Genomic DNA, 23,934 nt, shown 5'->3' with positions numbered 1-23,934 from the left:
AATTAGGCAAATAATAAACCAAAGATGATACATTCACACTACCAGCCAACTGCCAAGAAGAGAGGAACTAAAAACAACATCACCCATGAAACAAGACAAATTTGGCAAGAATCCCTGTGTTAGTTGATGCTTTCTATAGCTATGGTCTCTCTACTTTTAGAAGGCATAAAGCCAGGTTTGCAAAGCAGTCACAAAGAAGCAACTGGGACTCACAAGTCAAGATTTAAAAGACCTGGGTACATTTGGTGAAACATCTGGCAATAAACAGGATGCCAGCCAGTGACTAAAGAGGTAACATTCCAGAATACACAGCAACATGGACTACCCTTGTTGTCACATAAAATCATGTCTCAAGGAAGTTAAATCCTCAAGAGACATAAAACTTTATGCTTCAAGGTACAGATCACAACCAATATGCAATAAACATTTCCCCACTGAAATAAGTAGTTACTATCATCAAGCCAACCCAACTATTGACAAAAATTTAGATGAATTTAAAATGTTAGCTAATAAGATGTTACTTCTCTGGGATTCTTACTTGCCCCTCAAATCACACCCCAAAATTAAAATCACAGAAGCCCAATATTGGAAAGGATATTAAAGGTCAACTAGTATAGATGGGATATACTTAAACAAGAATCCTCACAGTAAGACAGGCCTGCCTTTCCTTGAAGATCTCTAGTGCAGAGAGGGGACAGTGGGCATCTTCTTTCAGAGGCAACTAGGTGGATAGTGATGGACTAGGAATAAAGAAGAATTGAGTTCAAATCCTGCCTTAGACACTTTCCAACTCTGAAGCTAATCAAGTCACTTAACCACTTTTGTCTCCACTTTCTGGTCTGTAAAAATTGATAGAAAATAGCACCATCTCCCAAGGATGTCGTAAGGATAAAATGAGAAACTAAGTGAATATTTATTAAGTGTCTGTTGTGTGCCAGGCATCGTACAAAGCACTGGGAATACAAAGAAAGGCAAAACAAAGTTCTGGCTCTCACAGAGCTCACAGTCTAACAGAGGAGGCAACATGCAAACCACTAATTACAAACAAAATAGACAGATGGACAGACAGACAGGTGGGCAGACAAATAGACAGAGAAGACACTAGCATTAAGTGGCATCAGGAAAGGCTTCCTGTAAATGGTGGGATTTTAGCTGGACTGAAAGCTAGGGAAGCCAAGAGGCACAGATGAGGTGGAAGAGCATTCCAGGCACAGTTGACAGCCAGTGAAAATGCCAATAGTACGGAGATGGAGGGTCTTGTTCAAGGAAGAGCAAGGAGGCCACTGTCACTTGATCACAGAGTAGGTAGGGATGTAAGGTTTAAGAGGGGTAGGGGAAAACAGGTTATAAAGGACTTCGAAGCCTGTGCAAAAGCAGTATCTGTAGTGGGTATAAGCTAGAAGCATTTCCAATAAGATCAGGGGTGAAGCAAGGATATCCATTATCACTATTGTTATTCAATATGTAACTAGAAACATTAGCTTTAGCAATAAGAGAAGAAAAAGAAATTGAAGGAATTAGAAAAGGCAAAGAAGAAACAAAGCTATCACTCTTTGCAGATGATATGATGACAGACTTGGAGAATCCTACAGATTCAAGTAAAAAACTACTTAATAAAGTAGCAGGATATAAAATAAACCTACATAAATCACAGGCGTTTCTATATGTTACTAACAAGGCCCAACAGCAAGAGATAGAAAAAGAAATTCCATTTAAAGTTACTGTGGACATTATAAAATATTTGGGAGTCTATCTGCCAAAACAAACCCAGGAACTACATGAACACAATCACAAAACACTTTTCACACAAATAAAGCCAGATCTAAGTAACTGGAAAAATATCAGTTGCTCATGGGTGGGCTGAGCTAATATAATAAAATGACAATTCTACCTAAATTAATTTACTTATTCAATGCCATACCGATCAAACAACCAAAAAATTATTGTATAGAGCTAGAAAAAATAATAACAAAATTCATCTAGAAGAACATCCAGAATATCAAGGGAATTAATGAAAAGAAATGCTACAGAAAGTGGCTTAACCATACCAGATCTTAAATTGTATTTTAGAGCAGCAATCATCAAAACTACTTGGTACTGCCTAGGAAATAGAGTGGTGGATCAGTGTAATAGTTTAGGTACACAAGACACAGTAGTCAGTGACTATAGTAATATACTGTTTGATAAACCCAAAGACTCCAGCTTCTGGGTTAAGAACTCACTACGTGACAAAAACTGTTGGGAAAACTGAAAAATAGTATGACAGAACCCAGGCATACACCAACATCTCACCTGGCATACCAAAATAAAGTCAAAATGGGTACACGATTTAAATATAAAGGCTGATACTATAAGCAAACTGGGACAGCAAAGAATAGTTAACCTGTCAGATTTATGGAGAATGGAAGAATTTATGACCAACAAGAGATAGAGAACATTATGAAATGCAAAATGGATAATTTTATTACATTCAATTGAAAAGGTTTTACACAAAGCCAATGCAACCAAGATTAGGAGGGAAACAGAAAACTGGGAAAGAATTTTTATAACTAGTGTCTCTGATAAAGGCCTCATTTCTAAAATATATAGAGAACTGAGTCAAATTTATAAGAGTACAAATCATTCCCCAATTGATAAATGGTCAAAGGGATATGAATAGGCAATTTTCAGATGAAGAAATTAAAGCTATCTATAGTCATATGAAAAAATGCTCTAAATCACTATTGATTAGACAAATGCAAATCAAAACAACTCTGGGGTACATTATACCTATTAGATTGGCTAACATGACAAAACAGGAAAATAATGAATGCTGGAAAAGATGTGGGAAAATTGGAACACTAATGCATTGTTGGTGGAGTTGTGAACTGATCCAACCATTCTGGAGAGCAATTTGGAACTATGCACAAAGGGTTATAAGAATGTACATACCCTTTAACCTAGCAACACCACTTCTAGTCTATATCCCAAAGAGATCATACAAATGGGAAAAGGACCCATATGTACAAAAATATTTATAAGAGCTCTTTTTGTGGTGGTTAAGAATTGGAAATTGAGGGGATGCCCATCAGCTGGGGAATGGCCGAAAAAGTTGTGATATATAAATGTAATGGAATACTATCGTGCTATAAGAAATGAGGAGCAGGCAGACTTCAGAAAAACCTGGAAAGACTTGAATGAACTGATGTTGAGTGAAGTGAACAAAACCAGGGGAACACTGTACACAGTAATAGCAACGTTGTATGATGACTAACTTTGATAGACTTGTCTCTTCTTAGCACTGCAAGGATCCAAGACAACTCCAAAGGACTCATGATGGAAAATACTGTCCACATCCAGAAAAAGAACTATGATGTCTGAATACAGATCGAAGCATGTTATTTGCTTGCTCTCTTTTTTTTTCCTTTTTTTGTTTCTTTCTTCTTTCTAATGGTTTCTCCCATTGGTTCTAATTCTTCTTTATAACATGACTAACGTGAAAATAAGTTCAATATGAATGTATATGTAGAGCCTATATCAAATTACATGCAGTCTTTGGGGTAAGGGGAGGGGAGACATGGGAAGAAAACTTGGAACTCAAAATCTCATGGAAGTGAATGCTGAAAACTAAAAATAAATTATTTTTTTAAAAAAGGCTTTGCAAAACTTTGAAGCACTAAATAAAAATGCTAGCTACTAATAATACCCTGAGGCAGCCTATTTACTTTGGGTTAGTTCTGATTCCTTATACCAAGTCTAAAGCTGCTTCCTTAAAGCTTCTATCCACAGCTAAGCAGAACACGCCTAATCCTTCTTGTACATAGCTACCCTTCATATACTTGAAGATAGCCATTATATCCTCCTTGCCCCTCTCCTGTCACTGTCTCTAAACGTATTCTACCACACTCTACCACAGGCTAAACATTCCTATTTCCTTTCACTGATCCTGATATGTGATCTCAAGGCCTTCCCTTCACAAACCCGATCATCCTTGCATGGATATTACCTAGCTTATCAATGAGAGGCCCACATACTCAACTCAATCCTAAGATTTCCCCTGCCTCCATTATTAAATTTTTTCATTCAGGGTAAATTTTTTTTTATCTTTTCCTTTCCAAACATTATCATGGTTAAGTTTTTAAAATCCTAACTTCTGGGAGCCAAGATGGTAGAGTAAGCAGTAAATTGCTATAGCTCTCTCATATTCACCTCCAAACAACTATAAAATAGCACCCCAGAACAAATCCTGGAACAGTGGACCCAAGAGAAAAGAAAGATGGGGTGGAACAGTCTTTTAGCCCAGTAGACTTGGAGGATCAGCAAGAAAGGTTCATATCATTTGGGTAAAAGGGGAGCACAGTCCAGGCCAGGAAGCATCCCAGCATGGCAGCAGCAAGCTCCACCTCATCAAACCAGCAGGAGATTCTGAGTCCCAGTGTGGTGGAGCTGGCAAATGCCAACACCAATGCCAACACCCCACATGCCTTAGCATAGCCAAGGGAACCATAGCTCTAAGAACCATTATGTGCTTCAGCACAGCCCCAGGCATACAAGCATCTTCCAGCTGCAGGACCTCCTGTGTTTTGGCACAGTCCCCGGCAGGCATCCTCCAGCAGCTGGACCTCCACATGCTTCAGTGTAGCCCTGGGGGAAAAAACAGAAAAACCCCACGTGGCCTCAGCACATGCCAGACACCACCTCTAGGATTCCTACTCAGTACCAGGTAAGCTGCCAGACTCCTACAGCACCAGGGTACAAAACCAGTGACCAGGCCTCTTGGACCAGAGCACAAGAAGCTTGGGACAGTATGTCCTATACTCCAGCAGGAGGGCTCAACTTTAAAAGCCATGAAATAGCCCAAAAAATGAGCAAGAAGCAAAAACAAGCATTGACCACGGAAAGTTACTATGATGACAGGGAAGATCAAAACACAAACTCAGAAGAGGACAACACTGTCAATATACCTTCATCTGAAACCTCAAAAGAGAATATGAATTGGTCTCAAGCCCAAAAAGCCTTCTTGGAAGAGCTCAAGAAGGATTTTAAAAGCCAAATAAGAGAAGTGGAAGAAAACTTGGGAAAAGAAATAAGAGGTATGCAAGAGAGAGAGAGTCAACAACAGCTTGGAAAACAAAGGACAAAAATTGACTGAAGAAAACAATTCCTTAAAAAATTTTTAAAATCCTTTTCCTATCTTTCCTCCTACCCCATACCTCCAACCAAGAAGACTGAGAATCTATCCTTCCCCACATTCCTTTCTACTAAGCCACCATCACCCTGGTTACCTCTGACCTGTACTACTAGAATAGCCTTCTGATTCTAGAAAGTAATTTGGAACTACACCCCTTCTCCCCCATCACGTAAGTAAATTGTGCATCCCCTACCAGCAATACCTCACTAATAGGCATATACTACAAAGAGATCAGAGAGAGAGAGAAAGGTTCTAGATTACAAAAATATTTGTAGCTACATTCTTTGGGTAGGTTATGGTAAAGTACTAGAAACAAAATGCCCATTAATTGGGGAATAGTTGAACAACTATGGTATGAGTATAATATTACAATGCTGTAAGAAACGACAAAGGGGAAAGCATTTCAGAGAAACTTATATGAACTTGTATTAAGACTTGTATGAACTGATATAGACCCAAAACTATTTATACAATGAAAACAGTGTAAAAGAAAATAACTTGAAAAACCTAAGAATTCTGAACAATGCAATGACTAATCAGGACTTCAGAATATGATGGGTGAAGTGTGTAAATTAATTCAACGTGAAGTTACACATGGAAGATATATGGGATTCCATGCCGTCTTGGGGAGGGAGGCGGGGAGGGAGGGAAGAAAATCGGAAACTCAAAATTATGTAGAACCGAGTGTTGTAAACTAAAAATAAAAAATAAAATTAAAATTAAGAAAAAAAGAAAATGATGGGTGAGCATGCTTCCCATCTCTGGTGGACTGAGCAGACTCTAAGTAGATAATGAGTTACATTTTCAGTATATTGATATTCTATAGGAACTTTTCCCCACTAAATTAAGCAGTTACTACTATCAAGTCAACTTTATCAATGTATAAATTTGGTTTGTTTTTTCTATACTTAGTTGTTACAAGCAGTGGGCATAGGGGACAGTAGGGATAGGAAGAGTTGCAAAACAGAAATTGTAGTGATACCCAAAAAACGGATAAAAAAATTAGATGTGCATGTTTGATGTATGTCATGTTCATAATTTGTAAAACTAATTGCCACAGAATTCAAATTCTTCTAGTCCTTTTTTATCTAGTCAGTTTTCACAAAAACAAAAACAAACAAAACCCCCAAGCATTCCCTTATCCTGGCTGGACTTGAGTTCCCTACATTTAATGTCTGCTCTCTCCCTCATTTACTTCTATGACCTTCTTCACCCCACCTTCACAATAATAGCTGTAAGTCTTTTATCTATCGGGGCAAATAAAAGTAAAGGAGTGGGTGAAGAGAAGAAATAGGTATACTGCTATTTTGTGCAGACTGTAATTTTATAAGAAACATCGTAGAGAAAAGCAGTGCAAGAACACTAGATATGCTTTTTCATTTCCTCTATATAATTAATATTAATTAATAATAGCTCACATTTATATAGGCTTTTAAGTTTGAAAAGCACTTTATACATCTTACCTCATTTGATCTCATTTTTAAACATATTTATTTCCTTCCAAAGATACTTATATCCTTCCACCCCACAAAAACACTGAAATTCTTAAATCATTTTTCACATTGAAACCCTTGTAATTAAAGGCCAAGAATTTAATACTTTCCTTCTCCACCTGTAAACATCCATTATAGTAAAGCTTCCTCTAAGGCAAATCACTATCATGGCTTATAAATTCTAGAGAGTAAGTTTACCAATTCTGTGTGATGATAAATACTCTGAAGTTTATAGGTAAGTAATAAATGAGAATATCAGATGTATTCAGTTGCCAAAGGTAAGATTAATGCTCTGGAAACATCAATTCATGCAAAAATAAACATCCTGCATTTCTTTTTCAGCTTCCAAAGGATCCTCGGCTCACATAAACAGGATCTCTGTCCTGTTCAACTGGGCTAAGTAAAGCTAAGTCATTATTCTGGCTACTCATTTTCTTTTTACATTCAGTGTCTTTTTATTGTCAACTATGGCCTGAGCTATAATTTATGTAATTTAAGTTGCAATTTAATTTTAATGTCCTGTCATTTCTAAATCTTGCCAGACAACTAAATTATGAAAGAACTCATAGCCCATGTACACAGAACAGAGAACACGTATAGAGAACAAAAGATGAATGCAAATCATTAAAAAAAGGAGGATATAATTGTAGGGGAAGCTCTTGTGGACATTCAACTATATCTTTGCAGCTCTCTTCAATGTTCAAACTACAATTGCAAACCAATTCAGATTTAGCAATCACTTAAGTCTCACATCACAGGCACTTTGTGATTCAAACAAAATACTACCAAAGCAGCTTCTATCACAACAAATTCATATTTAGTAGCTAGAAATCTCGGAGTAGAATTATCTCACATAATGGTTACTATGCATTCATTTCCCTAGTACCAGATCACACTACAACCAGTTTTCAAAAATGTTTTCATCAAAAGGAACTCAAATCAAACTTTCTGAGCTTGGAATCTAAAACAGCTTTAATTTTTTAATTACAAAACTGGGTAAAGCCAAGAGGCACTCTGCCCGGCAGGCATCTGGTGAGATTTCAGTGCCTGGGAAACCAAACTAGTGGGCACTGGGGGAATAAGGCATGGGGGTACAGATCTGTATAATAACAACAGTACCAGTAACAATAATAACCCTAAATTATGTCATGCTTTAATATTTTACAAAAAACATGTGGGGCCAATAATCCAAGAGTTATTCTTCCTTTTTTTTTAACAGATGAGGAAACAAAGGCTCAGGGAAATTAAGAGATAAAGCTAGAAAGTATGAGAATTGTAGAATCAGGTTTTCTAAGTCCCAAGCCCAGCACTCATTCCATTATACCTAACTGCCTTTCTAACTAACCAGTATATCGAACTAGGCCAAGGAAGAGAACATGGGCCATGAGCAGGGGGACTGAAGGTAATCAGGAAGTCCTCAGTCCACTATCTGTTAGCTAAGGAAGAATGAATGACAATTGGAACTGCTACTTTTGAAGAGAGGGTCCACAAACTATGAGTAAATGCTTAAGCTTTTGCTTCAGTTTCTGTCGCCTGTCCTTAACACCCATCTTCTCTACATATCTTTTAAAATCTAAGTTAGTTGTGAGTTCTCTGTGCATCCTTATCAGGCTCTTCAGACAACTCCCATTTTTCCTGTTCATCAGAACTGTTTCCCTCTGGAAGTCTGAATTTAATTCCTATTTTATCCCTCTTGGACTGTCTTCTATAGATGTCTATGGAATGCTATCTTTATTTCCCACTAATTCTGAAAGCTGTTCTCCTCAAATCTAGGTTGCATGTCAAGACCATGCCCAGCTTTCATCTCTTTCACAAACTCTGGCAGAGAGGGAGCCGTCACTCCCCACACCTCAAGGTTCTGATCATTTTCTCAAAAACAACAGTTCATTCCTATGAATGAAAATCATATCCAAAAAACCCAGTAAAATCTACTTTGTTGAGTTACATACAGAAGTTTTTTCTTCTCCCACTTCTGATGATAAAGACATGGTTTGTTTAAAAACTCAATTATGAAATAAATCCAAGATTTTAACATTTTAACCAAAAAAGGAATGAACGCTAAACAGCCCTTTCCCCCTCCTTTTGACCTGTCTCATTTCTTTTGAATAAGTCACAGTCTATCCCTGGGTCTCATCCCTTCAAATCTCAGTAATAATTATAAGATCTAATTTGCCTCCTTGTATTTGGACGTCTAATTCATCTTGTCTATCACCCATACTTCATATATTCATGTTTAGGAAACTGAATACACAGGTCTTATTTCTTGGATTATCTCCCTTCATAGATATACATAGGCCATTTTGAGCCTCACCTTTCCTTTTTCCATTTAAAGCCCTTTGAATAGATTTACAAAACTCTAGAAAAAATAGTTTTGCAAGCCTTTCTTAGTTATATTCCTTCATCCTTCACCGGAAGACTGTCAGTCTTATATTTTAATCTGTGGTCCAGAAATCCAAATCCTTTCTCATACACCATCTTCTTAACCAGCTGTTTATTTCCCAATTCTACCTCTCTCTTTAAAATCAGTGAATAAGCATTTACTAAATACCTACTATGAGTCTGGCACTGAGGATAATAATATATAAATATAACAATAATAAATGTAAATTTACAATAAATGTAAATAACTAGATATAATAAATGTAAATATAATGTAATAATAAATGTAAATAAATAGAATAAAATGTAAATATGATAATGTAATAAATGTAAGTAAATAGATAATAAATGTAATAATGATAATAAATAATAACAACTATAAATAAATAGAAAGTAAATAAATAGAAAAGACAAGGTAATTTGATCAAATGAGATAATATTTATAAAAGTACTTAGCACAGTGCCTGGCACATAGTAGGTACTATATAAATGCTTATTGCTTTCCCATTTTGGATGCAGGATACTAGAAGTCAGGGGGAATCAAGAAAGGCTTCCTGTAGAAGATGGAGCTTGAGCTGCATCTTGAAGGAAGAGGAGGAATCAATGAAATTAAAGTGAGGAAGCCATAATGAAATCACCCTAGAGGCAGTTAAGTGACGCAGTGGATAGAGACCAGGCATCAGGAAAACATGAGTTCAAATTGAGCCTTGGGCACATCACAGCCTCAAACTCAGCCTCAGTTTCCTCATCTGTAAAATGAGAATTGGACACGATGCCTCTAAGGACCCTTCTAGCTCCAAATCTATGCTTCTATGATTCCTAAAGTCTTCAATTGTTGTTGCTTTTTAATCAAGACTTCATTCATAATCTTCAGCAACACTTTCCTTAAATAAGTCAAGTAAATTTATTAAGTAAAGTTAAATTAATATTAATAATTAAATATTTATTTATTATGTGTGTCAGGCACTGGGGATACAGTGCCTGTCCTCAAATAGCTCATATTATAATGAGTGAGACAAGTAAATAGCTAGGTACATACACGTTATGTACACAGTAGGCGGAAAATAATCTGAGAGGGAAAGGCACTAAGTCATGCATGGATCAAGAGATGGAGTATCACACTTGAGAACTCCCAAGTTCCAATGTAGCTACAGTGTGTAGAGAGGAGTAAAGAGCTATGGGGACTAGAAAAGTGGAAAGAGGCCAGGTTATGAAGAGCTTTAAATGCCAGAATTAATACTTAATCCTGGATAATAGGGAGCCGCTGGAGTTTGAGTAGGGGTGACGTCATCAGAAACGTGTGCTTTAGAAAAATCACAGCTGGAGAAGGAAACAGCAAATTGACAGGTGAGAGGAGGAGGAAGATCTGGAGCAGGGAGAGACTTAAGGCAGAGGGACCAAGTGAGTGGAGAGGGCAGATATATAGAAGACATGTTGTGAAGGTAGAGATGGCAAGAATCTGGCAAGATAATGGATATGTGGAGTTGAGAGTAAGGAATCCAGGATAATATCAAGGTTGTGAGCCTGGGTGACTAGAAGGATGGCAGTATTCTTGACAGTAACAAGGAAGTTAGGAAGAAGGGACTAGGGAAAGAAAACTAATTCAGTTCTGAACATGCTGATGTATTGCGAATCAAGAAGGGCTCTTAGTACTTATTCAACCAAGTGCCCTTGAAGAGTTTGGCCTCTGTTTCCTTGATTAAATTAGGAGTCCTTCATGACCTCCTTGCCTCAAGGGAAAGCCTAGTTTACATGGGTTTGAGTGACATGTTTGTGACATCAGAGGCTTTTAGACCATGTGGGTTTAAGTTGCATTTTTGCGACGATTTTAGGTCACATGGGTAAGTCACATGTGTGACTCACCTTTGACCCTGAAAAAGATATATAAAACCAGGGGTTGGCTTTCCTTTTTCAGAGCTCTGAGCTACAGCAGTAGTGACACATGACTCTGGGCTAGCCGTTGTTGAGCTCCTGGCTGAACCCAGATGTTGGTAACTATGAATTGTATTTGGTTTGTTTACAAATGTATGTTTGTAATTTGTTTGTATTTGCTCTGAAGTTCAGGGTGCTGGCTTTTTCCCCTGAACTAAGTGAATGATATTTATATGTTGGATTAAAATGAGATTGTTAACCCCTTAATGTTGTTTTCCTTAGTAAAGCAGATCAAAAGAACTTGGGCTTGCAGCATTCTGTGAGTTGGTTGTTGGTTTTACACCCCCACAGCAGCTACTAGCTGAATTGTTACAATAGCTGAGTACAAGATGCTTACAGGACACCCATTTTGAGGTGTCCAAGAGGCAGCTGGTGAGGAAAGACTGTAGCAGGCAACTAACCAGGTGTAAGCAATTAATACTGAACACAGGCCAGAGTGGTGGTGTACCTCTATGCGCTGGGCATAACATCAAAATTACTGTGTGCCACTTTCTTAGTTTGAAGGATGTTTTCTTCTATTGTTTTTCTTTAATTCCTTCTCATTCACTACGATTAATTTACAACTCACTCCAGTTCACCTCCCCGGGCAAACAGAAGGAAACCAAGATAGCATTAACTGTACTTTGTGGAAGAACAAAGGACCTGGAAAGATCTCAAAGCTACAAATAAGAACAAAAATACCCAATAAAGGTTGCTGAATGCATGAATAAAGACTATAGTAAGGAAGATAACAATCAATATGTAATAACTGATGATCAACAACTACTGAGGTGGATGTTGGAGGAAAAGAGAATAAAGATAATAAGAAGGATGTCTTAATGAAGTGACACAAAATTTAAAAACTCCTGACAACTCATCCTCAGATAACAGAAACTCACCTGGCTTACAATGCCTCTACCTAGGAAATAGCAAAAGAAATAAGGCTCTTCTGTTATATATTTTTATTTTTTATAAAAATTTTGAAAGTTTTATTGGTGCCTTTGATTTTTATACTGAAATCATTTTGAATATAATCCCCAGGTCACAAAAAGTCTTTCCACATAAGAAAAACAGCAAATTAAAATTAATTTTCACACCGTGACCTTGTCTGCTAGTGTATCACCCATCTGTACCAAAAAGAAGGAAATACTTAGTTACTCAATGTGATTGATTTACTTATATGCCACAATTTGTTCAGCCATTCACCTGGTACTGTCAAATGAGTTCAGTTTCATTGCATGCTGTTTGGGGTGTTAATTTTCTTGTTTTCAGTTGTGTTTGACTCTTTGTAACCCCATTTGGGGTTTTCCTGATACTGAAGCAGTTTGCCATTTCCTTCTCCAGCTCATTTGTACAGATGAAGAAACTGAGGAAAACTGCATTAAGTGACTTGTCCAGGGTCACATAGCTAGTAAGTGTCTGAGGTTAGAGTTGAGCTCAAAAAGATGAATCTTCCTGACTTCAGACCCAGTACTCTATCCATTGAACCACCATACCGTCCTTTGGGGTTAAAAGAACTAATTAAAAGAAGCTGCAAACCAAAGATGATCCTCTTTAATTTTTTTTAAGATAAAGCAGACAACCAAATCTGCCAACAGCTTAATAAAGACGGTGCTGACAAATAATGAGAAAAATTAATTTAATGATAACTACAGGGACTCTGTCCAACAGATTTATGGTCTAGCAATGTTACTGACCAGAGTCAGCCCTAATACAACCCTAAACTGCTGTATAATCCTGGGCAAATCACTTAACCTCTCTCAGCCATGGCTTCCTCATTTGTAAAACGTGAATAATCACAACAACTACTTTAGCTGGGTTGTTTGAGGAAAAAAAAAATCAGAGAATATACATAAAGTGCTTCATATAACCCTTTAACCCAGCACAGGTGTTAGCTATTATCAATCTAATACCCCACCCCAATGTATCTAGATGGCTGCCTAAAGGACAAACTAGAAAGATTACATATTTATCAAATTCATGGCCTCACCTATAGAGACATTTCTTTTATCTTGTAAAATAAAACTTACACAAGACTATTTCACCCAGGGTGATCCTTATCCATACCAACGTGCTCTCAAAGATCTACTACAAAGAAGCTACCCAACATGTTAGAGAGAGATCTTCCTTGAGATATTTTCTCATTTACCAATGCATTATGGGGTATTTGATATATCATCCCTCCTTTTTGATGTATGAGCAGTTCCACATCCATTCTCAATATATTTCCCAAGTTTTTTCACACAATTAGTTCATTATTGGTAATTTTTTGTGTAGGTCATTTATACCTACATACCTACCTCCATTCACCACTGAGCTTCCACAGATTTTAATTACTTAGGATTTACAACCATATAACCACACTAGAAGAGTATTTGTGGTAAAATACTGGGTTATGCTAAGGAACACTGTGCAAATGCCCTCCAACTTACTCATTCTCCTACAGAATGAATCACTCTACAATAGCGATAGTTAGCACTTATTGTTTGCAAAGCACTTTAGGAATGTTGTTGTTCCATTGTTCAGTCCTGTCCGATTCCTCTTCACCCCATGGACCATAGTGTGCCAATACTATCCATGGGGTTTTCTTGACAAAGATAATAGTGGTTTGCCATTTCCTTTTCCAGTGGATTCAGACAAACAGAAGTTAAGTGACTTGTCCAGGGTCTCACAGCTGGTGCCTAAAGCTGGATTTAAACTCCGGACTCCAAGCCCAACCACCTACCTGCCATTTAGGTATGGATGAGGAAACCGAATCCCACAGAGGTTAAAGGACTTGCCTAAGGTCAAACACAGGTAACTTCAAAGGTGAAATTCAAACCCAGATTGTCTAACTTCAGAGACAGTGCTCTTTCCAAAGTACCATACAGCCTCCCTATTACAAATGTCACCTTATTTTATCTTCACAACTAACCTGGAAGGCATATCCTACTATTATTCTCACTTTTGAGATGAGAAAACTGAAGATGGGAGAGGTTAAATGACTTGCTCAAGACTTGAACTCAGGTCTTCTTCCTAACTCAACGTCCAACTCTCTACCCAGTGTACTTTAGCTAGCTAAAGATGAAGGGGAAGAATATATTGGGGAAAATAGATGATGTAAAAACAAATAATTTCAATAAAAACTTATTTATTAAATAGTGAAAACAACCAACAACTCAAATTTATATAGCACTCTAGGATTTATAAAGTATTTTCCACGTAACTGAGTTATATAGAACAAGGATTATAATTACTATGGGGGTTGGGGTGGAGAGGAATGGCCAATGTCATTGATATCTGTGGGAGAATTGATGTCAAAGCCTCCTCCACTGATGCAAACCAACAATTCAACTGTAACTTATAGTATTAAGGACCCTGAGAGGTTGTCATTTATTGGCGGTCTCACAGTATGCGTCAGAAGAACCGAAAGGTAGCCTTTTTTACTCCAGACCAGTCCTCTATCCAATACAATACAGCCCTGCCTTTTCTTTATTCCCAATTTACAAATAAGGAAACTGACTCAGAAAGGTTATATAACTTGCCCATAGTCATATAGCTCATAAGTAGTACAGCTGAGACTTTAACATAGTAAGGCTCTTTGTTCATATCTAGCAAAGAGAGAGGGAAAATTCCAATTCAATTAGAAAAAAATGGGTCAGTTTCAGTTGTTACTACTCAGGATACTCAAGTGAAAGCAAAAGTTAAATTGCCAACCAGAATCTCTTTATGGTCTGTGACCCCTACCTTCTCTTCTCGTAAGAAAAATACAAGGGGCAGCTAGGTGGTGCAGTGAATAGGGCACCAGTCCTACAGTCAGGAGGACCTGAGTTTGAATTCGGCCTCAGAGATTTGACACTTACTAGCTGCGTGACCTTGGGCAAGTCACTTAACCCCAACTGCCTTGCCTTCCCCCCTCCAAAAAAAGAAAAGAAAAATATAAAACCTAACAAAAAGTGAGAAATAAAGCCCAGTGTTTTAACCTTTGGGATATCATAATCCCACTCTTGTCTCCTGTGTGAGTCATCTCCCAAGAGGGCAACACTGACAGGAAGGTTTAAGATTTATAAGCCATCCTTGGGAGACAATTCCAGATGTCTTAAGTTAAAATGGTTTTGGAAACAATCACCACTGAGAAGTTTTCTATACTCACAAAGCCAGAACAAGGTTACAGAAATAGACCAATAAAGTCAATGCCTGTCCTTTTTCTTTCTTTTTTTTTTTTTTGGAGGAGGAAAGGCAGGGCAATTGGGGTTAAGTTACTTGCCCAAGGTCACACAGCTAGCAAGTGTGTCAAGTGTCTGAGACCAGATCTGAACTCAGGTCCTCCTGACTCCAGAGCCAGTGCTCCACTCACTGAGCCACCTAGCTGCCCCTGCCTGTCCTTTTTCAAAAAAGATTTTCACCTGGAATAAATCTAACTCTAATGGAATCAGAGGGAAGTCATTACTGATGGCACCATCATGGCCTACCAAAAGTTAAATACATACAAATTATCTTGTTACTTTAAAAAGCAGGGAGGGGGTGCCCAATTGGGTAATGCTGTCTTATAAGAAAAGGTGAAAGAGATGGTTTCAGAGAAACCTAGGAAGACTTGATGAACTGATGCAGAGTGAAAGGAGCAGTACCAGAAGACCATTTACATACTAACAACAACACTGTTAAAAAAAAAAATCATTTTAGTCAATTCAGTGACCAACAATGATTCCAGAAGACTGAAGAAAGCAAGCTACCCAACTCCTGAGATAAAGTTGATGGACTCAGAGTACAGACTGAGAATTTTTTTTTTTGGGACATGGTCAATGGAGGAATTTGTTTTGCTTGACTATATATGTTTGTAACAGGCGTTTTGCTTTTCTTACTTTATCATTGTGAGGTGAAGGCAGGTAAGAGAGAGAGACGGTAGATCTTCATTTGAAAAAGAAACTAGTTTTAAAAAGGTAGACTTTACAAGGACCCACAGATTAGTGCTACTTTTAATAATACGTGCCTGCATTTATAATAATGATTTTTAAAGTTTACAAAGTGCTTTTCTTCACAAAAATTTCATGAAGTCAGTAAATCAAGAAATACAATCATCATTTTGCAGATGAGGAAACTGAGACTGAGGTTAAATGACTTGTCTATGACCATATAACTACATGGAAACCTATCAAGCAACTTCCCAAAAAAGATGCCAGAACAAAAAGAATGTGAACAGGCATACAGAGAAAAGGAAGGAGCTGTGTTCTTTCTGCTCTGAAATAGCTACTAGCCAGAGGCTGAAGAGGATTCACGCCCAAAATAGCACAACCCAGCAGTGTAAACAGCCACTGCAGTAACTAGTGACAACCAACCTCCTAAACAAGTGGCTTTCTCCCTTCTGAACACCAGCTGATCTAGTTACAGGGAGCTGCCAATTTAATAACAGTCACTTACTGTCCAGGGCACAAACAGAAACTGCTTGCCAACAAGTAAAATGTATTTCAGCATCCACAGCTTCTTTTAAAATATGATGGGTTTGTATTTGCTTTTTAAAATACAAGTGTCCTGGAACAACAGAATAACACTATTACTAAAATCAATTCTGAAAGAGTCTTGTCTACTAGTACTGGTCCTCTAGTGTCCAGTATTCAGGACTTCTTTGAGTAATGTATTAACTAACTTACCTTATGAAAGAAAATGGAAATGAGATAGCCTCAACAAAAATCTAGGAATAAATCAATGAGGCCTCTAAAATAAAGCAAAATACACATTGAAGGCACTTCATATTTGCTGAACTTAAATAAAAATGGAAACACCTAATCTAAGCAATGGTCAAATTCAAGACTCCTCCTTCCCTCTTAGTCTCTCACACCCTGACTTCAACAAAAAAGGATGACGAAACAGACTACTTATTATTGCTATCCTCCTTTTTCTCCCTCCAAAGCTACTTTGAGAACCTGACACTCAGAGATTTGCCAGACCCTCTACAAAAAAGATACCCCTGCCTCCTTCTTCCCTAGCACTCTCTAATTGAGTGGTCTCATTTAAAAAGCAAAACAAAATAAAAACACCTCCTCTTCCTCCTCCCCAATATAACTAGTCACACAATCTTAAATTTTCTTCCTACAAAATGATTCTTGAAATATGCCTGTTTGTGAAAGGTGAACAGGGCAAAAGAAAGCATGGGGCAGTAGGGGTGTGTGTGTGTGTGTGTGTAAAGCCAGTGATCTTTAGACAAGATACAGTGTGATAAAAAATGGACAATTTTGTGTCTGAGATATATGTGTAAAAGCAAACAAATCCTCCAGAAATATATCTCAGGCACAAAATTGTCCATTTTTTATCACACTGCATCTTGTCTAAAGATCACTGGCTTTACACACACACACATACACACCCCTTTTAAGTTTCCAATGGCTTTCTACACATACACACACCACACACCTTCACTTCTTCCTTCCTACAATAGTACTTACCAAGTTACGGCATGACAAAAATTTCCTATAGCTCTAAACAGAAATATCTAAGTCTACCTGCCCTTTATTAGTAACAGTGAATCCAAGTCAATGATAGGATGTCATGTAAATGTAGAATTTGATGAACATAAAGGTGGGGGGAGGAGAGGGAACTACAATATAACTATCAGGATAGTGCAGTTAAAGTTTCACTTTAAAATGGTTCAAAAGAATGGCCTCTGAAGTCTGTGCTAGCATATTTAAATACATACTGGACTCTTCACGTTCATTCCACGGACTTAGTGTATACCTTTGATGTAGTGAAGGCCCTTTGCTAAGGAAGTGAACCATATTAATTTGGTAAATTCAGACAGAATCTCATTTAGCTCACTTATTTTGCAGTTAATTTTTTTAAGAGAAACTGGTTTGCCCTATAATTTTTTTTTAAATCATGGAGTGTCCTTCATACATGATTTCATTTCCTTCCAGATGTTCAGTGCATTGTCATTTCAAAAGAGACTGAAAAGGGACATTCTGGGCAATAATTTCCAGGTCTTAGTAATCATATTCTATTGGCCCAAGAATCCCCTTACTGATTGTAAATCCCTAGTTACAAGGATAAGGTCTCCATCATTTTCTAATTGTTCAGAACCCCACTTTATTTTATTCTTTCTAAAATGATTCAAAAGCAATTCATCATTTCAGCCCACTTTAGAAAGTTTGCCAATTCAATCTCTCTCTTGATCCATTAATGGGCTGAAATTACATCTACACTCTCCTTTTCACGGACAATTGATGTGAGAAATCTAGGTTATTCTGTTTCTTTTCCCCCCTTTCCTTTGATCTAATCAAAGGTTGGTGCTCTTTTATATTTATAAAATTTCCATGGGAACATTTAATAACAGACCCATTATATAACTGCACTGGATTTTTCTTGATAAAAGAAATTCTTCCTTGAGCCCAACCTAAGCATATCTGGAATTTTATTTATTTTTCCATGTAGACCTTCACTAGAAGAATGAGAGGCAATAAGGCATAGGCGATAGTGTTAGATTTGGAACTGGGAAGATGTGCATCCAAATTCTACCTGATATTTATTGTGAACATTACAGGTCGTTTAATCAACAAATATTTATCAAGTATCTACTATATGCCAAGCATTGTGGTAGGTGTTGAGAATACAAGTACAAAGAAACAATCTCTACTAGCAAAGAGCTTACATGTTAATGGGGAAAATTACAAGGACATATATAAATATATGTACCAAATAAATGTAATATGACGAAATACAAATATATACAAAGTAGTTAACTTGAAAGCAGCTTGGGAGGGAGAGCAGGCACTAACAGTTTGGGGGAATGTGAGGGGGTGCAAAGAGAGGGGAGGGGGGAGAGAGAGAAAGAGAGAGAAAGAGACAAAGAAAAATGAGAACACAGACTAGTTTGGCTGGATTGCATAGTGCATGAAGATACATGATGCCCAATGAAGCTAGAAAGACTAGAGCCAGGTTGGATAGGGCTTTAAAAACTAAACAAAGGAGTTCATATTTGATCCTCAAAGCAAAAGGAGGTCACTGGATTTCCCTGAATAAGGGAGCCATATGGCCAGATATGTATTTAAGGAAAACCACTTTGGTAGCAGTGTGCATAGAATGGACTGGAGTGAGGTGATACCAATTAAAAGCCTGTTGCAATAATCTAGGTGAAAGTTGATAAAGGCCTGAACTAAGGTGGTACAAGTGGGGTGACACCAATTAAAAGGCTGTTACAATAATCTAGGTGAAAGTTGACAAAGACCTGAACTAAGGTGGTACATGTGTGACTGGAGAAAAGGGTGGATTTGAGAGCTGCTGTAGAAATGGCAAGATTTGGCAACTGACTAGATATGTGAAGAAGAGTGCTAAGTCCAGGATAATGCCAAAGTTACAAACACAGGAGAATGGAAGTATGGTAGGGACTTCAAAAGAAATAGGAAGTTTGGGGAAAAGGAGGATTTAAGGGAGAAGATAATGAGTTCAGTTTTAATGGAGTTTAAGATGTCTCCAGGATATCCAGTTTGAAATGCCCAATAAGCAAGTGGTAATACAGTACTGAATCTCACTGGAGAGATAGGAGCTGAAAAAGAGTCCCTACTCTTAGTAAAGGAAGAGATATTGGATACTGACAGATGTTGAAAGGTTTTGAGGTAAAGAGAATGGGAGAAGAAAAAGCTCACATCAAACAGCCTCCATTTTCTCAATAAAAAGCATGGTCCTCAGTTGAGAGTGGAGAAGGAACGAGGCATAAGAGACTTGAGGAAGCCAGGTTAAATTTGGAATAGTTTCTGTGGGGAGATAAGAAATCATTTAGCAAGGAATAAAAAATTGCTTTGTGACAGTGAGGGTCCACTTAAAGTTAGATAAAAGGAATTTTTAAAATACTAAGTCAATAGAGTTGTGAAAAGTTCTGTGTTCAGAAATTTTTAAGTAGTAACAGAGGAATCTATGGCGACAGTAATTCATAACTGAGGCTCAACCAAAGAAGGGGCATGATAGGATAAAGAGGAAAGAAATCTGAGAGCAGAAGTCAGTGTAGAGTTGAAATGGCTAACTTCTTAGTTAAGAAGAGTGAAGGAGTAAAGCCAAAGAGGTTATGGCCTGAGAAAATGCTGAGGGTAGAGGGTTTGGAGATCTCAATGAGGCAAAGAATAGGTTTAGGAGGAGTGAAGCACCAGAAGAGATGACACGATAGAAGTTTATAGTCAGAAAGGGAAATGTCAGTTTATTATTTGGAAGTAGAACACATGTGGAAAATGGATATTGCCATCCCTATGTGCAATCTTGGCCCTATGTATAATCTTGTTCAACCTTTGTTTTCAAAGAGCACCAATGGGAGGGTGGTGCCAAGATGGTGGCTGGAAAACAGGGACTCGCTTAAGCTTTCCCACAAACCCCTCCAAACACCTGTAAAAAATGGCTCTGAATAAATTCTATAGCTACAGAACCCTCGAAATAACAGAGGGAAGCAGGTCTTCAGCCCAGGATGGCCTGGATGGTCACTGGGAAGGGTCTATCACACTGTGTTGGGAGTGGAATGCAGACCAGCATGAGCCGCACCAGAACAGAACAGACCAGAAGTTGGGTGGAGCAGGTGTCAGGGCCATGAATCACTGAGCTGTGATAGTTACCAGACTTCTCAACCCACAAACGCCAAAGACCACGGGGCAGGTCAGTGGGAAAACTTCTGGATTGGGGAGAGAGAAGTACTTGGTTTGGCTCCACCCTGGGGGAAGCAGAAGTGGCTTGACAGCAGCAGCAGGAAGCTCCTGTGGCTGCTTCCAGAGCTCCAGCTGAGGCTGCTTCCAGAGCTCTAGCTATGGCTGCTTCCAGAATCCCTGGCCCACCTAGTGGGAAGAATCAAGTGGCAGATCAGAGTGGGAGGGCAGCACTGGCACAGAGGCAGGGTTCTCTTGCTTTGCCCTGCTTGGTTCTGGGTCCTGGTCCTGGCTGGTGGTTCTTGTGGGGAGGGAGGGGGAGAACTGTTGTGGCAGAGCCTGTGGTGGCTTAGAAGCAGCTCTGAAAACAGTGGTGCAAGGCCCCTGAAGCTTGGGACAAAGCACTCTCCACTCTGAAGGCAGTCATTACCTGACCAAAAGCTCAAGGGTCAAGCAGTTGGCTGGGAACATGAGCAGCAGGCAGCATAAAAGGACTCAGACTATAGAATCTCTTTTTTTGGTGACAAAGAAGATCAAAACATACAGCCAGAAGAAGTCAACAAAGTCAAAGAGCCTACACCAAAAGCCTCCAAGGAAAATATGAATTGGTCTCAGGCCATGGAAAAGCTCAAAAAGGATTTGGAAAATCAAGTAAGAGAAGTAGAGGAAAAATTAGGAAGAGAAATGAGAGTGATGCAAGAAAATCATGAAAAACAAGTCAATGCCTTGCTAAAGGAAATCCAAAAAAATACTGAAGAAAATAACACCTTGAAAAAGAGACTAACCCAAATGGCAAAAAAGCTTCAAAAAGCCAATGAGGAGAAGAATGCCTTGAAAGGCAGAATTAGCCAAATGGAAAAGGAGGTCCAAAAGACCACTGAAGAAAATACTACCTTAACAATTAGAATGGAGCAAGAGAAGCTAGTGACTTTATGAGAAATCAAGAAATTACAAAACAGAATCAAAAGAATGAGAAAATGGAAGACAATGTGAACTATCTCATTGGAAAAACCACTGACCTGGAGAATAGATCCAGGAGAGATAATTTAAAAATTATTGGACTACCTGAAAGCCATGATCAAAAAAAAAAAACCTAGATATCATCTTTCAAGAAATTATCAAGGAAAACTGCCCTGATATTCTAGAACCAGAGAATAAAATAGAAAGAATCTGCCAATCGCCTCTTGTTAAAGAGCCCAAGAAGAAAACTCCTAGGAATATTGCAGCCAAATTTCAGAGTTTCCAAGAAACAATTTGAGTATTGTGGAAATAATCAAGATCACACAAAATCTAGCAGCTTCTACATTAAGGGATTGGAGGGCTTGGAATATGATATTACAGAGGTCAAAGCAGCTAGGATTAAAACCAAGAATCACCTACCCAGCAAAACTGGGTATAATACTCCAGGGCAAAATATGGATTTTCAATAAAATAGATGACTTTCAAGCAAATTTCTCAATGAAAAGACCAGAACTGAATAGAAAATTTGACTTTCAAATACAAGAGTCAAGAGAAGCATGAAAAGATAAATAGGAGAGAGAAATCATAAGGGACTTACCAAAGTTGAACTGTTTTGTTTACATTCCTCCATGGAAAGATGATATTTGTAACTCACTAAACCTTTCTCAGTGTTATGGTAGTTGAAGGGAATATACATATATATGGACAGAGGCACAGGGTGAGTTGAATATGAAGGGATATCTAAAAAAAAATTAAAGGGTGAGAAAGGAATATACTGGGAGAAAGAAAAAGGGAAAGACAGAATGGGGTAAATTATCTCACATAAAAGTGGCAAGAAAAAGCAGTTCTATTGGAAGGGAAGAGGGGGCAGGTGAAAGGGAATGAGTGAATCTTGCTCTCATCGGGTTTGACTTAAAGAGGGAATAATATACACACTCAATTGGGTATCTCACCCTACAGGAAAAGGATAAGAGTGGGATGATAGAAGGGAGGGCAGATTGGGGGAGGAGGTAATCAAAAGTAAACAGTTCTGAAAAGGGACAGGGTCAAGAGAGAAAACTGAATAAAGGGAGACAGGATTAGGATGGAAGGAAATATAGTTAGTCTTTCACAACATGACTATTATGGATGTGCTTTGCATAAGGATACAAGCGTGCCCTATGTTGAATTGCTTGCTTTCTCAAGGAAGGTGGGTGGGGAGGGAAGAAGGGAGAGAATTTGGAATTCAAAGCTCTAAAAACAAATGCTCAAAAAAATGTTGTTTTTACATACAACTGGGAAGCAGGAAATATAGGCAATGGGGTATTGAAATTTATCTTGCCCTACAAGAAAGTAAGGGGAAAGGGGGTGGGGGGGGGAGTGGGGTGACAGAAGGGAGGGCAGACTGGGGAAAGGGACAATCAGAATATATGCCATCTCGGGTGGGGGGAGGGTAGAAATGGGGAGAAAATTTGTAACTCAAAATCTCATGGAAATCAATGTTGAAAACTAAAAATATTAAATAACAAAAAAAGTTAAAATAAAAGAAATAAAGATAAAAATAAAAAAATCAAAGAGGACCAATGACATCACAGGGTAATGTCTTGACTCGCTCATGAATTGGATGTAAATGAGGCCAAGTTGCACAGTCAGCCTGCCTATGTGTGACTGATACAATGAAGGAGTAGGTCACTGGAATGGGAAGGAAGGGCATAGAGAATTGGGAGGTTAGGACGACTGAATGAACATTTACATGGATATTAAAGTCCTCTAGGGCAGGAGCTGAAGAGGAATGGAAGATGGTGAGTCAGGTGATCAACTCCTTAAGAGTTCAAGGGATAATGGCCTGGAGGTTACTATTGTAATAACTATTATTGTAACTAATATAATTTGGATTAGGTGGGAAATTTTAATTATATAGACTTAAAAGGAGGAAAAGCTGCTGAGTGAAGATGGTAAAGGGAGTCTGGAAGTGACAGTGGAGAAAAAGGAGTATTCCATTTCCCCTTCCACTATCAATGTGACTGATCCATTTTCACTGTGGGCTTAAATGATCCTTGAAATACCTAACTTGCCATACCAACGACAGCTTCAGTATCTCTAACAGTTACTGAAGTGTGCTCCTTTAACAGCTACAATTTTTGCATGGTTTCCTTTGAGTAAGATTCATTCCTCAAAACCACAAAATTAAAAAAAAAACAATAGAAGGCAATGTAAGACATGTATGGTACAAAATCTAGCACTTTCCTTATGGGTGGGAAAATCAGCTCAATCTGGTTTTATCTGGCCAAGGTCAGATGTTCTGAATTAGTCTAGTATCAGTTAAAGCATATATATCATTACCACTGCAGTTACAAAAAATGAAACCATATCCAAACTATGGATTGTCCCAAGTAATTCACACACAACTGTGTAAGTCTTCCTTTATCATTTCAACAGAACTGTTCTCTCT

The 23,934-nt window shown here is 38.1% G+C and overlaps 1 protein-coding gene across 3 annotated transcripts in view; it reads right to left on the bottom strand.

Moving 5' to 3' along the window:
• The window catches only part of SLC66A2 (solute carrier family 66 member 2), a 167,132-nt gene that overhangs the window by 9,479 nt on the left and 133,719 nt on the right, over positions 1-23,934 (bottom strand). The window lies entirely within an intron of this gene.

This window comes from Trichosurus vulpecula, chromosome 1 (genome assembly GCF_011100635.1).
Source record: "Trichosurus vulpecula isolate mTriVul1 chromosome 1, mTriVul1.pri, whole genome shotgun sequence".
Lineage (NCBI taxonomy): Eukaryota > Metazoa > Chordata > Mammalia > Diprotodontia > Phalangeridae > Trichosurus > Trichosurus vulpecula.
This window is presented reverse-complemented; position numbering and strand designations above follow the sequence as displayed.